At 45.2% G+C, this 12,638-nt stretch overlaps 1 protein-coding gene across 2 annotated transcripts in view; it reads left to right on the forward strand.

The window, feature by feature from the left end:
* PEA15 (proliferation and apoptosis adaptor protein 15) overlaps positions 1-12,638 on the forward strand; it is a 102,307-nt gene that overhangs the window by 42,490 nt on the left and 47,179 nt on the right. Inside the window, exon 1 of one of the 2 annotated variants that reach the window (XM_040332590.1) lies at positions 1,346-1,425. The exons of the other annotated variant lie outside the window; for it this stretch is intronic. The gene's annotated coding sequence lies outside the window, so the exon portion shown is untranslated. Of the gene's footprint in view, positions 1-1,345; positions 1,426-12,638 lie in introns of those variants that run through there. 2 annotated transcript variants of the gene reach the window in all.

Raw genomic sequence — 12,638 nt, forward strand, 5'->3', positions numbered from 1 at the left:
AGAAGTGTACAAACAGGTGGGGCGGGCGCTCGGTGTTCCTTTCCTCTCCAGGCTGGGTTATGCCGAGTGGGTGTACGGAGCATTCAGTACCGGTGGAGGTTTTTGTTTGGATACACTTTTTTTAGTTAGCCTAGTGGTCCGTTATTTCACCTGGAACGCACGGTGTCAGGTCAGCATTCGGCAAAAAATCCTTCCTGTTGAGGTGGTGGTGTATGACATTGTGCATGAGGTGGGGAAGATTCGGGGGCTTGAGAGAGACAAGCGGGGTCAGGGGGCTTGGCTGAAGGCGTGGAGGGGTTTCAAGCCTCCCTGACTGCCAGGAGTCTCTTTCCCGGGTGTGGCTGTCTGTCTCTTATCACCCTAGATTATTATTTTTCATACATTTTTGATAAATGGCTGCGTACATAGGTGACGGGTTGTGCCTCTTAGGCCCTCTCTGCTGCTTTGTGTAAATAGTTTTGTAGTAATGTTTTGGTGGTGGTGTATAGTGTATATATTGTATATATTCTGAACCCGGATGTGTATTCCTTGGATTTATGTTTGAAGTTTTGTACTATAGTTTTGTTTTTTACTTTTGTATAAAATTGGTTGCTTGATTCTTTTCAATAAAAGATCAATAGTGTCCCATCATTGGTGTCAGTGGGGGGAATAGTGTCTCATCATTGGTATCAGTAGGAGGAATAGTGCCCCATCCTTGGTGTCAGTGGAAGGAATAGTGTCCCATCATTGGTGAAACCAGAATTGGATCTCATTTGACTGTATACATGCTTCAAGCTGGGTTCACACTACTACACTACTTTCATCCTACTTTGCTCTGTGTTCAATGTTTCCCTATGAGAGCGTCTTGTAGCGTCCTACACAAGTCGGTCCGACTTTGAAAATGCTCCCTGTACTACTTTTGGTCCTACATTGATCCTACTTCAGGCCCATTGAATATCATTGAAGTCGGACCAAAGTAGTATCCTGTTCATGAAAGTAGGATGGATGTAGGACCAATGTAGCAGAGCAAAGTAGGATGAAAGTAGTGTAGTAGTGTGAACCCAGCCTCACAATGGGTGTCATTTGGCGGCATTAGAGGCTCTAGGAGGAGGGGCAGCGCCGGCCATCACTGGTGATACTGATTGGAAGCCCAAAGGTTTGGAAGGAGGCGGGGCAGTGACACCAAACCTGTGTTGCATCCTTATGCCATGCAGCAATATCCCAGGTGGGTTCACAATCCTTTCAATTGGTAACACAGTTTTTAAATGTTTTTCGGCTGCTCATTCTCCGGGGGGTGGGGCTTCCCTTTAAAAAAAAAATCCTTTCTTCAAAATATTCATCCCCCCCCCCCCCTACACACCAGTTGGTGATTTGCAATCAGACTGACAGTGGGTGTGGCTGAACTGGCTTCTGAGCTATGTGAGAGAGAGGAGTCACAGAGCAGAGGTGAGTGTCCCGGCATCCTACCTGCTGTTGTTTTATTGATGTAAATTATTACAAGTGCTGGGGAAGTTGTTTAGAATTCAGGCAGCATTCAGGCATTTGTGTGGAAGTAGAGTTGCGATGTCAGCCAATGCTTTTTTTAGGTACCACGGGGAGGGCTTAGGAGCTTCTCAAGTGTTATTGTCTGTGTCCCCCGCCGTCCTTCCCCTTCTGTCCTGGTCTCTCTCCCCCCCCCCCGGTGATCACTCAGACTGTACACTGTAACTTTGTAGCAAGTCACAATGTGATGGGCTGTCACCACCGGGGAGCTTGTCCCTCTGTATTGGTCCCCGCCCCCAGTGATCACTCATACTGCAGATTGTAACTTTGTAGCAAGTCACAAAGTGATGGGCTGTCACTCATACTCAGAGCCGCTATCAGGGGGGTACAGGCATTACACCTGTAAGGGGCCCGATGGTCCCCAGCCCCCCCCCCCCGCTTATCATCTCGCGTCAGGAGAGAAGAGATTACACTTGTAATCAATCATACTCAGGGCCGCCATCAGGGGGGTACAGGCATTACACCGGCTGGCCCCCCTTTTTTTTTTACATTACACCTGTAAGGGGCCCGATGGTCCCCAACAGGGCAGCCCTCACAAATTTTGGGGCCCCTTACATAGCTTTAGGCAGGGCCCCCCTGGAGCAGAGAACGGGAGGGGGCTGAGGGGGGGGGCCCTGAGGACCATCGGGCCTCTTACAGGTGTAATGCAAAAAAAAGGGGGGGGCGGCCGGGCCTGTAAGGGGCCCTGGGGACCATCGGGCGGGGGGGTAGGGGCCAGCCGGGCCTGTAAGGGGCCCTGGGGACCATCAGGCCCATTACAGGTGTAATGTAAAAAAGAAATCCGGGAGAGGGGCCAGCCAAGCCTCTTGGGACCATCGGGCCCCTTACAGGTGTGATGCCTGTACCCCCCTGATAACGGCCCTGGTCCCCAGGCCCCCCACTTGTCTTCTCGTGTCAGTAGAGAGGAGAGAAGAGATTACACTTGTTTTTTTTTCGTCAGCATATCCCCCCCCCCCCCCTGTTCTCTGCTCCAGGGGGGGCCCTGCCTAATGCTGTGTAAGGGGCCCCCAAAATTGGTGATGGCCGCCCTGCTCATACTGTACACTGTAACTTTGTAGCGAGTGACAAAGTGATGGGTTGCAGGGGCCTGATCCGTGTCAGACATTTGTGAACACAGCCAAGAACCGTACAGGCACCGTGATTGTATCTTCTTTTGAGTCGGCGTCTCAATCCAGGTAGTAGAGGTTGACCCTGGATGATGCCTAAACAAAGATGGCGGCGGCCTATCGTAGTGGAAAGAAGATGGGCCGCCAGCCACTGCTACAGATCTCTTGCCATGTTAAGTGCAGCATTCTAAGTAATGCAGGATGGAGAAACGTTCTGCTGGGCTGCTTAAAGGGCCCACTGGCCATCTGCTGGGCTGCTTAAAGGGCCCACTGGCCATCGCTCCAGATATATTTTTACATGTTAAGCGCAGGAAGCTAAGTAATGTTGTAGCGAGAAATGTTCTGCTGGGCAGCTTAACAGATTGCCAACCGCCGCTCAAGTATTTACATAGACAGAATGGCACGGCTGCCATGTACGTCCCCTTTAATTTGCTGGCCGCGCGCCGCCGCGCACACGACCCTGCCGCGAGCTCCGTGACCGTGGGACCCGCAGACTCGATGTCTGCCGGTGTCCCGCGATCGGGTCACAGACCTGAAGAACGGGGAGATGTCAGTGTAACACAGCATCTCCCCGTTCTTCCTAGTGACATGTCACTGATCGTCTGTTCCCTGTCATTGGGAACAGCGATCAGTGACGTGTCACGGCAAGCCACGCCCCCCCTAACAGTTAGAATCACTCCCTAGGTCACACTTAACCCCTTCAGCGCCCACCTACGGGTTAACCCCTTTTCCCGCCAGTGTAATTTTTACAATCGGTGCATTTTTATAGCGCTGATCGCTGTAAAAATTACAATGATGTTAAAAGTGTCCGATGTGTCCACCGTAAAGTCGCAGTCACGATAACAATTGCAGATCGCCGCCATTACTAGTAAAAAAAAAAAATTATTAATAAAAATGCCATAAAACTATCCCCATTTGTATAACTATTGCGAAAACTAATCAATAAACGGTTATTGCTTTTTTTTTTTTTTTTTTTTTTTTTTTTATTTAACCAAAAATATGTAGAAGAATACGTATCGGCCTAAACCGAGGAAAAAAAACGTTTTTTATATATTTTTGGGGGGATATTTATTATAGCAAAAAGTAATACAATCTTGCATTTTTTTTCTAAATTTTCGCTCTATTTTTAGTTTATAGCGCAAAAAAAAACAAAAAAAAACGCTGAGGTGATCAAATACCACCAAAAGAAAGCTCTATTTGTGGGGAAAAAAGGACGCCTATTTTGTTTGGGAGCCACGTCGCACGACCACGCAATTGTCAGTTAAAGCGACGCAGTGCCGAATCGCAAAAACTGGCCAGGTCCTTTACCTGCATAATGGTCCGGGTCTTAAGTGGTTAAAGGGGCCAACTGGTCAGCACTACAGATATATTTTTAACATGTTAAGCGCAGGAAGCTAAGTAATGTAGTAGCGAGAAATGTTCTGCTGGGCTGCTTAAAGGGCCCACTGGTCAGCACTACAGATATATATTTACATGATTTTTTGGGGATATTTATTATAGCAAAAAGTAATACAATTTTGCATTTTTTTTTTTTCAAAATTGTAGCTCTATTTTTAGTTTAGCCTAGGTTCACACTGCTGCGAATTCAAAATCGCGGTAAAATGCGCGATTTTACCGCGATTTTGTGGCTGCGATTTTGCCGCGATTTCGGCCGCAATTAAATGTAAATCGTGGCCCGAAATCGCAAAAAGTAGTACAGGAACTACTTTTTTAAATCGCAGATGCGGCGTCGCACTGATTAGGACAGTGCCATTGCCGACAATTGCCGCCGATTTGAGATGCGATTTGACATGTCAAATCGCATCTCAAATCGTTCCAAATCGTACCCAGTGTGAACCAGGGCAATAGCGCAAAAAAAAAAAACACAGAGGTGATCAAATACCACCAAAAGAAAGCTCTGTTTGTGGGGGGGGAGATGTCGATTTTGTTCGGGAGCCACGTCGCACGACCGCAAAATTGTCAGTTAAAGCGACGCAGTGCCGAATCGGGAAAAAATTGGCCTTGGTCTTCGGCCAGCCAAATAGTTGCGGGGCTGAAGTGGTTAAAGGGGCCAACTGGTCAGTACTACAGATATATATTTACACGTTAAGCGCAGGAAGCTAGGTAATGTAGTAGCGAGAAATTGTTCTGCTGGGCTGCTTAAAGGGCCCACTGGTCAGCAGTACAGATATATAATCACATGATAAGTCCAGCAAGCTAAGTAATGCAGTGGAGTGAAAAATTCTGCTGGGATGCTTAAAGGGGCCACTGGTCAGCTCTACAGATATATTTTTACATGTTTTCGCACAGGAAGCTAAGTAATGTAGTAACTAGAAATGTTCTGCTTGGCAGCTTAAAGGGCCCACTGGTCAGCACTACAGATATATATATTCACATGATAAGTCCAGCAAGCTAATTAACACAGTGGAGTGAAACATTCTGCTGGGCTGCTTAAAGGGGTCAGCACTAAAGATATATTTTTAACATGTTAAGCGCAGGAAGCTAAGTAATGCAGTAGCGAGAAATGTTCTGCTGGGCTGCTTAAAGGGGCCAGCGCTACAGATATACGTTTTACAGGGAGTACTGTGATCTCTGCAAAAGGCAATAAACACCCGGATGCGTTGCGTCGACACATCACTTGACTTGAATTAATATCTCTGATGACGGGTCCACTTTAAACAAAGCCCCTCCCCCCACCGCCACGCGCACGCATCACGTTAAAGCGATAATGACCTATTTCCCTGTCTAGTGACTGCAGCTGAGCGATCCTTCCCGGGAAAAGGGTGTTGAAAAAAGCGAAAGGTGGTAGGAAGGAAGGAAGCTGCGTCAGAAGGTGCGAGGAGTCGTTATTTCTTTATAATAATAGAATCCGCGCTGTCGCGGTGTGAAATGCAGCGCGTATGAATTATAATTTATGCGCAGAGCCGCTTTAACTAACTCCCAGGCCTCCTTTTTTTTTTTTTTTATGTCAGACTTGAAGCATCGCCTGTATTGCTAACTATTAACCAATCAGGTTCCCCCTTTTTATACACTCCCTATTGCAGAAATGGCAGCTGGATTCTGATTGGTTGATGATTAGGACAGGCCTGTTTGTGCCAAAGGAAGAATGTTAATTTCCTTAAGGAAGGGCCCTCTCCCCGGGCTGCTGGCTGAAGCAACAGCGCCAAACAGCAGCAGAAAAGAGAGGTGGGCGGGACTATCCTCTGGCCAAGGCGGCGGCCAGTCGCAGTCCTCCTGCCCCATTTTGCTAGAGGCGGGGCCTCCTCTTAGGACGCGGCGGCAGCCAATCCATTTCCTCTCCTGCTGCCCTCCTTATCTTGCACTGTTCCTCTCCTGCAGGGAGGGAGCGATCAGCTGCAGTAGGGAGAAACGTCCTGCTGGGCAGATTAAAAGAGGGTCACCAGCCGGTGCTACAGAGATATATATACGGTGGAACCTCGGATTGCGAGTAACGCGGTTAACGAGCGTTTTTCGCAATACGAGCACTGTACCGCGCAATTGTCAGTTAAAGCGACAATGTTTTATAAGATTTATAAAAAATAATAATAATAAATAATGGGATAATTAAAAAATATATAAATATTGACACTTATAAAAAAAATATTATTAATAATAAAAAATATTAATATTTTTTATAAATCTTATTATTTACATTTTATTATTATTGTCAATATGTATATATTTTTTAAATTATCCTTCTTTTTTTTTATTATTATTATAATAATAATTATTTTTTATAAATATTATTATTTACATTTTATTATTATTGTCAATATTTATATATATTTTCTTATTATCCTTTTTATTATTATTATTCTTTTTACAATTTTTTTATTATCTTTTTTATTGTGGTTGTTGATATTTATTAACAACAACCACAATAAAAAAGATAATACAAAATAAGTAATAATAAAAAAATGAATAATAATAATAATAATAATAATAATAATAATAATAATAATAATAATAAAAAAATATATATATAAATATTGACAATAATAATAACATGTAAATAAGATTTATAAAACATATTATTAATATTAATAAATAATAACCACAATAAAAAAAAAAAGTAATGATAATAAAAAAATATTAATAATAATAAAAAGGCTAATAAAAAAATATATAAATATTGACAATAATAATAAAATGTAAATAATAAGATTTATAAAAAAATATTAATGATAATTAAAAAAATAATAACAACAGCCACAATAAAAAAAACGATAATAAAAAAATATAAATAATAGTAATAAAAAATAAAATGAAAATATTAGTCTTTTCTTCTAGGCTAAGTAATCATTTAAGATGATACCAAAAATAATAATAAAAAAAATTGAAATAATAATAAAAAGAAGGATAATAATATAAATATTGTCAATAATAATAAAATGTAAATAATAGTAATAATAAAAAATAATAAAAATATTATTATTAATAATAATAATAATAATAATAATAATAATAATAAGATAGATGGGGGTCTGTTTTTATTGCTGTCTGTACCCCCGTTAAAGAGACTCACCCTCTATATTAGTCCTGTTTACCACTACTATTGAGAGTGAAAGTAAAAGAAAAATCCCACATTTTGGGTTGTCCCCAGAAAAGTAATAGAGGGAAAATCTTCCAATGAGGATACTAGTTCTGGTGACCCGGGAGTCCTCAAGGAATTCCCTTAATTTGCAGGTATTTCCCCTCACTTCCTGTTTGGCCATGGGACAGGAAGTGAGGGGAAAATCTCTGCAATGGGACACAGATGGCGGAAAAATAAAAATATGACAGGGGTTATAACCCTCTCACACTAAATTCAAAACTAAAAAGCATTTTGCCTATAGTTCTACCTTAACATGTTAAAATGTATCTGTAGCACTGGCCCCTTTAAGCGGCCCAGCAGAACATTCCTTCCTTCCTTCTGCATTACTTAGCACGTTGCTTTATCTGCAGCACTGGCCAATGGCCCCTTTAGGCTGCCCAACAGAATGTTTCTCCCTACGCATTCTACACCTCATGTAAATATACATCTATAGTTCTGGCTGGTGGCCCCTTTAAGCTGCCCAGCCGAACGTTTCTCCTGACTACAGCGGTTTGCGCTCTCCCTGCACAAGATGAACAGTGCAGGACGGAGAAGGGAGCAAAAGAGGTCATTGATTGGCTGCCTAGGAAGAAAAACCCACCCTTTGCAAGGGGGCAGGAGGACTGTGATTGGCCGCCTCCTTGGCCAGAGGATAGCCCTGCCCACCACTCCGGGCCTCTGTTGGTGGGCCTTTACCCAATTCTTTGGGAAAAAACAACTGGGTCTAAAAAATTAAAATTAAAAAATATATACATATTGACAATAATAATAAAATGTAAATAATAAGATTTATAAAAAATATTAATAATAAAATATTATTAATATTTTTTATAAATGTCAATATTTTATATATTTTATAATTATCCCTATTATTATTTATTATTATAATTTTTTATAAATCTTATTATTTACATTTTATTATTATTATTATTATTATTATTATTATTATTATTATTATTATTATTATTATTGTCAATATTTGTTTTTTTATTATCCTTCTTATTATTATTATTATTATTATTTTTAATTGTTATTATTTTAAAATAAAGCAGCATCTTTTAAATGATTTCTTAGCCTGGAAGCAAAGGTCCCTTTAAATGACGGCAAGCGCCACATTCGGGTCACCCAGAGTGCAGGCAACCCTTTACACCGTTGTATCCTCGCGGCGCCCGGGGTCAACGCCAACGCCTGCCGCTTTATCGGGGATGGACGGGAGGGGACACCATTCATAAATGCAGATCGTCATTCCCTCGCCTGCGATAAACGTGTAAAAAACACAAAGATTTTTGACGTTTCCATTTTATTCCATCGGTATTTGTGCTCCGTCCAGGCTGGAGAAACCTCGCAGGCCCCGGCCCGTTCATTGTCCCGGGCAACCTTCCATAAAGGAGCCATTGTTAACGCCAATTCCAAGTGCGCCCCCCCTCTCTCTCGCTCCCTTTTGTTAGCTCCCCACATAAAGACATCAGCTGGCCGGACATTCCATTCCATTTATAAGGGGGAGGGGAGAGAGAGAAAGGGAAAAACTCTGAGAGCAAAGTTAGTTCGCCGGCTAAATTAGTACATTGTGGGGATCGGGGGGTTAAAAGGACATGAGCGGGGAAAAAAAGAAAAGTTTTGATAGCGGCGGGCAGATGCGTGGAGCGGGGCGATCGGACTGCGATGATGACGTCATGGGTCTTGGACCAAAGGATCATGGGTAGGACTACCATTGGCAGTGACGGCTCTTTATTTTTGGTAAAAGCAATTCTCATTCTTATCATTTTTCTTATCCTGCCACGCCCAATGCCCTTTGACCCCTTCGCAAAACGTGACTTGGTGGCAAAACCCTTGTTGGCAGTCACAGAGGTCAGACGTTTCTTGGTGTTGGCCTTCAGGTTTGCACACATCTCAGGCGGGATTTGGTCCCCAGATCCTCTCCAAGTCATTAAGGTTTGGAGGTTGACGTTTGGTAACTCGAACCTTCAGCTCCCTCCACATATTTTCTATGGGATTAAGGTCTGGAGATTGGCTAGGCCACTCCATGACCTTAATGTGCTTCTTCTTGTTGCCATGGCCGTGTGTTTTTTTATTTTGGGTCGTTGTCATGCTGGAAGACCCATCCACGACCCATTTTTCAATGCCTTGGATGATGGAAGGAGGTTCTCACCCAAGATTTGAAGGTACATGACCCCGTTCTTCAACCCTTTGATGTGGTGAAGTTGTCCTGTCCCCTTAGCAGGAAAACACCCCCAAAGCCATAGACGTCCGCTCCATAGGGCAAGGGGGGGCAATTGACCCCCCCCCTAGAAAATGGAGAAGGTGTTGAAGAGTTTTGTGGCTGCGGGCTGCCTGAGCGGTCCCGGGCCGAATGTCACACAGGCACAGCGAGCAGAGTGAAGCCGCCTCCCCCTCCAGTGTTTATGTGTACACAAGGGGAGGGAACCTGCTGTGCCTGTGCCCCGATGAGGGCTGATCTGAGGTAGTGAATGGGATGGGGGGGTCCATATGTGCTGAAGGGGGGTATGTGCTGAAGGGGGGGTCTGTGCTTAAAGGGGGTCCATCTGTGCTGAATGTAGGGGTCTGTGCAGAATGGGGGGTCTGTGCTGAAGGGGGTTCCATCTGTGCTGAATGTAGGGGTCTGTGCAGAATGGGGGGTCTGTGCTGAAGGGGGTTCCATCTGTGCTGAAGGGGGGGTCTGTATATTCTCTAGGCTATATTTATATGGGCATGGAGTGAAGCTGAATTATCTCAAGAGATATTTCACACTGCCAGCTGGCTGCGTTATTGGTAAAGCGGCATTGTTTTAGCCGTGCTCTTCGGCCGCTAGCGGGCCGCTTTTAACCCCCGCTAGCATTTGAAGAAAGGGTTAAATGCGACTGTGTATTGCCGCTGCCGTAGCGCCCCTCCTTGAAAAAAATTCAGCGGACGCCCATGCCCAAAGCATAATGGCCCAGATTCTCGTAGATGGGCGTAAAACTCTGCGGGCGTAACGTATGTCATTTACGTTACGCCGCCGCAAGTTTTACAGGCAAGTGCTTTATTCACAAAGAACTTGCCTGTAAAGTTGCGGCGGCGTAGCGTAAATCACCCGGCCCAAGCCCGCCTAATTCAAATTAGCCGGGTAGGGGGCGTGGAGCATTTAAATTAAGCGCGTTCCCGCGCCGAACGTACTGCGCATGCGCCGTCCGAAAAATATCCCAGGGTGCATTGCTCCAAATGACGTCGCAAGGACGTCATTGGTTTCGACGTGAACGTAAATGGCGTCCAGCCCCATTCACGGACGACTTACGGAAACAACGTAAATTTATAAATTTTGACGCGGGAACGATGGCCATACTTAACATTGATTGCGCCTCATATACCCAGGGGCAACTTTACGACGGGACAAGCCTAACGTAAACGTCGTAAATTCACTGCGTCGGCCGCGCGGGAATTTGCGTATCTAGCTAATTTGCAAACTCAACGGGGAAAACGACGGAGGCGACACCTAGCGGGCAAAATAAAAATTACATTTAGGATCCGACAGCGTAAGAGCCTCACGCCTGTCAGATCTAATGGTTATCTATGCGTAACTGATTCTAAGAATTAGTTGCATAGATACGACAGGCCCGGATTAGGACTTACGACGGCGTACATGGCGTTGCGCCGTCGTAAGCCCTTTGAGAATCTGGGCCAATGTTTCCACCTCCATGTATGACGGCGGCGATGGTGTTCTTGGGGCCATAGGCAGCATTCCTCCTCCTCCAAACACGGTGAGATGAGTTGATGCCAAAACGCTTGACTTTGGTCTCATCCAGGGGCGTAGATAAGGAGGGGGGTCAGGGGGGTTCGAACCACTGAGAGGCCACTTTGGCATGCATTAAATAGTATTAGTTTTCTCTATGGCTTTCACATGGTGAAGGTGTCCCCCTCACAGATTTTCTTGCCCAATTTTGCATCATAGGAAGACCCCCAGGTGTGGGGGGAGGGGCATGACGTCATCATTTGGCTTTGACAGTTGGATGGAACTGGGAATCCTGAAAAGGCATATCTCTTGAATTTTCGAGAATTTCCAGAATCCGGGGTTTGATGTTATTGGCAAATAGCCTCGCAGATATCAGATTTGGGTGGAGTTGGCCCCTAAAGGTAGTCAAGTTGAGGTTCTATTTGGGGTGCTGCTGTTAATCCAATGCCTTTGCCTCAAAGTGTCATGTGACAGGAGGCTGCAGCCCCCCCCACTAAAAGCCCTTGTGAAAAGCCTGCTGAATGCAGCTGTTTGATTCAAAGGGATTAGAGTAAATGGAGAAGCTGATTTTTGCACAGCTGCCGTGTTTGCTGGACGGTGTTTGATGCCGGCTGATCAATCTGTCGGAGGAAGGAAGGTAGAGGCCATAAAACAAGAAGAGGAAATGAGACAGGAAGGTGTGAGGTCAGGGAGGGCAGGGAAGGACCCTCTGGGGTCTGCTGGGGTTGACATGACTGAAGTTCCAGATGTGGGGGGGGGGGAGCCATGTTCCGCCTGACTCCTCATATTTAATGATGGCGTCCCGTGCCGAGAGACCTGATGTGATGTGTGGCTTGGAAAAATGATATTTTGATACAAGAGTGCCGGAGGGGACAGTTTATTATTGAGCGTTGTTTATAAAGTGACGACAGGGTGTGCAGAGCGCTACGGCGCAGAAACGCGCTGCTAATGGGCGTTCTGTGACACTTGGGGGCCCAGAACAATGACACACTGACACTTGGGGGTGCAGAACAATGACACACTGACACTTGGGGGTGCAGAACAATGACACACTGACACTTGGGGGGTCCAGAACAATGACACACTGACACTTGGGGGATCCAGAACAATGACACACTGATACTTGGGGGTCCCAGAACAATGACACACTGACACTTGGGGGTCCAGAACAATGACACACTGACACTTGGGGGATCCAGAACAATGACACACTGACACTTGGGGTCCCAGAACAATGACACACTGACACTTGGGGGGTCCAGAACAATGACACACTGACACTTGGGGGTCCAGAACAATGACACACTGACACTTGGGGGTCCAGAACAATGACACACTGACACTTGGGGGTCCCAGAACAATGACACACTGACACTTGGGGGTCCAGAACAATGACACACTGACACTTGGGGGTCCCAGAACAATGACACACTGACACTTGGGCTCCCAGAACAATGACACACTGACACTTGGGGGCTCCCAGAACAATGACACACTGACACTTGGGGTCCCAGAACAATGACACACTGACACTTGGGGGTCCAGAACAATGACACACTGACACTTGGGGGCCCAGAACAATGACACTTGGGGGTCCCAGAACAATGACACACTGACACTTGGGGGTCCAGAACAATGACACACTGACACTTGGGGTCCCAGAACAATGACACACTGACACTTGGGGGTCCAGAACAATGACACACTGACACTTGGGGGTCCAGAACAATGACACTTGGGGGTCCCAGAACAA

Source organism: Rana temporaria, chromosome 13 (genome assembly GCF_905171775.1).
Source record: "Rana temporaria chromosome 13, aRanTem1.1, whole genome shotgun sequence".
Lineage (NCBI taxonomy): Eukaryota > Metazoa > Chordata > Amphibia > Anura > Ranidae > Rana > Rana temporaria.